Source organism: Carlito syrichta, unplaced genomic scaffold, assembly GCF_000164805.1.
Source record: "Carlito syrichta isolate Samal-C Ts95f unplaced genomic scaffold, Tarsius_syrichta-2.0.1 Scaffold308086, whole genome shotgun sequence".
NCBI lineage: Eukaryota > Metazoa > Chordata > Mammalia > Primates > Tarsiidae > Carlito > Carlito syrichta.
In genome coordinates, this window is record NW_007252182.1 from 62,842 (window position 1) to 65,795 (window position 2,954).

Below are 2,954 nucleotides of genomic sequence, written 5' to 3' on the forward strand. Positions count from 1 at the left end.
CCGCCCCCCCCGGGTTCCCAGCATGCGCCGCGCCGAAAGGACGCGGCGGGGGCGGGGCGAGAGAGGGGCGGGGCGAGGAGAGAGAAGGGCGTCGGTTTTGCGACAGGGGCGGTGCGGTTGCGGAAGCGGAAGTGGAGGGTGCGCTTGGCGGCGGCGGCGGGAGCTGCGGAGTCGGGAATCAAAACAAAGGGCCTGGGGGGGCGGGGGGAAGGCGGCGGGGCCGGAATGTGAGCGGAGGTGGAGCCGGCGGCAGAGGTGAGTGTGCTGTCGGCGCTGGGACCAGACCGGTAAGCCCCCGGCTCTAAGGCCACCTAGCTGGACGCTAAACTGCGCTTCCCCCTTGCCCCGCCTATTGCCGGTGGGGTGACTGGGGGAGAGGTTGGCTTGTCCGAGAGAAAGGATTGGGACCCCCAGTTGGGCCCCCGCAAGAGAGTTGGCTCGTCTCCCTTTCAGGTCCGTTCTCTGCTGTCACTGTTGGGGTCGCTGTTTCCCTTTGGGGGTATCTGGCTGCCCGCCCGCACCTGTCTGCCTGCTCTCCATGGGGCCCTCCAGGAGCGGGAAGTCACTTTCCCAGAGTGCACTGTCCGAGGGTTCAGAGAGTAGCAAAGGGACGAGTGTTTTTGCAGCCACCCCGAGCCGTTTGCATTCCGGGTCTTTTACAGCCCGTAGGATGTAGCCTCTGGCTTGACGGATTTGTGGAGCTGCCTTAGGACTTCAGCTACTTCGAGATACGCCTATTAGAGTTTTCCAAGCACTTTTCTGGGTTGCATTGTGTCTTTTGGACTTCTCTGCCTTAGGACTTCAGCTACTTGGAGATACGCCTATTAGAGTTTTCCAAGCACTTTTCTGGGTTGCATTTGTGTCTTTTGGACTTCTCTGCGTCTCTGAGCGGTAAATATTCTCCTGGTCTGCGTGCAGGGAAATGGAAAACAACACGGTCTTTTTAGACATTTATTGAGCGCTCTGTTCTTTCAGCAATTATTTATCGATACCTGCCAGGCGCTGTCCTAGGTGCAAGAGATACAAGAGTGAATAAGAAAACATGGGCCCTGCTGTCATGGAGTTTATATTCTGGCGGGAAGGATAAAATAGCAAGAAAACGAGTATTTTAGATAAAAGAGCTATGAGGAAAAAACAGTAATGGGGTAGATTGATGTGGAATCAAGGACTAGGTTGGGGGTTAAGGGAAGGCCACTAACCAAACGTTCCACATGGATTATCTCATGTAATCCAAACAAAAGCCTCAGAGAGGGTTTCTATTATTATCGCACCCATTTTAGAGATGGGCTCTGAGGTTCAGAGAGGTTGTGGGTTGTCCAAACCTGCACAGCAGTAGAATTGGATACAAAATGCAGACAGCCGTCAGGGCCTGTGCTCTCACTCACTATCTGAGTCGTTCAAAGACTTGGAGAAACAGCAGCAGAAGAGAGACCCCCTGCTCAAGTCAAACAGGACCTGCTTTGGCTACCCCAGTTGCTTAGTGGCCTTCCCAGGAATATTTCTGAAAATTTTAGGGTGCAGGATACTGACAAGTTTTTGCTTTTATTTACTTATATTGAGCAATATTGAAGGTACCTTGGTATAGTAGAAAGGGGTGAACAAGCCCCATTTTGCCCACTAATTGTTTGATCTCGGGCTGGCTACAAAACTTCAGGAAGCTTCTGTTTCCCCCTCTGTAAAATGTGATTCATTTCCCATGTCTACGTCACAGAATTATTGGGGACAAAAATTATATAAGTGGATCCCATTATCTGAGTTTTTAAAATCATTTTATACCTTGTGCCAAGCATGGGCCTGTTACATAGTAGACACTAAGAAAATATGTGATGAATGAGGAAATAATGTTAAATGAAAATTTTTTGTAAATGATATTATACTATAAATGTCAGCCCACTTTCAGTATTTGACTTTGAAGAAGTTTGAGACAGCGTGTTGAGCTTGTGTACACTGTGTTGAAATTGTGTACACTGTGAATATCACAAAGTCTTAGATTTAGAGAGGAGTGTATTGGAAAACATATACCTGTGTGTGTTTAATAGGAAAAATAAGAATCTATCAGTGGTGGCAGTTAGCTCCATCTCTGTCTCCTAATTAACCACTCCCAACAGTGTGTAGTAGGTAAATGGTGTACTTTATTAATTAAATTCCTCATTCAATAAAGTTTACTTTGTATCTACTATGTAGTGGGCCCTACAAGTTTGGCACAATGGTGAAACTAGGCAGTGAGGTCCACTTACCTAATTTTTTCTTAATGCAGTGAGATAGACAGGGGAGGCAATTAGCTACATTTTACAGAAGAGGAAACAAACCTACAAAATTTTTTTTTAATTTTAGAGACAAGGTCTCACTTTGTCACCCAGACTGGAGTGCAATCATAGCTCACTGCAGCCTTGAACTTTTGGGCTCAAGGTGACCTCCTGCCCCTGCCTCCCAAGTAGCTGGGACTACAGGCATGTGCCATCGTGCTGCCTAATTTTTTAAGTTTTAGTTTATTTTAGAGATGGGGTCCCCCTGTGCTGTCCAGGATGAGGAAAAAAGGCCTTCTGTAGCTTTGATAAAAGAGCCAGATAAGTTTAGGCTTTATGGGCCATATAGTGTTGCAGTGAGACTTTGCAATTGTAGTGCAAAAGTGGCCATAGACAGTATTTAAATGAATGAGTGTTGCTGTGTTCCAATAAAACTTCATTTATGGACTCTGAAATTTGAATTTTATATAATGTTATATGTTATAAAATATCCTTTTTAAAAAATATTTTTCAAGAACTGAAAAAATGTAAAATGCATTCTTGGTTCTCAGGCCATTTAAGTAAAGGCAGGAACTGGTTTTGGCTGGTGGGCCATAGTTCATCTCTTCTTTATGTGATCACTTCTTCTGTATCTTAGATAATAGTACTTGTGGAGCCGGGCTCGGTGGCTCAGCCTGTAATCCCGCACCTTTGGGAGGCTGAGGTGAG

The 2,954-nt window shown here is 46.5% G+C and overlaps 2 protein-coding genes across 8 annotated transcripts in view; one reads left to right on the forward strand and one right to left on the reverse strand.

Moving 5' to 3' along the window:
- NDE1 (nudE neurodevelopment protein 1) overlaps nt 1–2,954 on the reverse strand; it is a 65,987-nt gene that overhangs the window by 51,535 nt on the left and 11,498 nt on the right. The gene's annotated exons all lie outside the window — the stretch shown is intronic.
- Nucleotides 107–2,954, forward strand: part of MARF1 (meiosis regulator and mRNA stability factor 1) — a 43,775-nt gene continuing 40,927 nt past the window's right edge. For 4 of the 7 annotated variants that reach the window (XM_008064846.1, XM_008064847.1, XM_008064848.1 and 1 more), the window contains exon 1: nt 107–255. The gene's annotated coding sequence lies outside the window, so the exon portion shown is untranslated. The remainder of the gene's footprint in view (nt 256–2,954) is intronic. The other 3 variants (XM_021715945.1, XM_008064849.1, XM_008064851.1) reach the window with 2 other exon arrangements.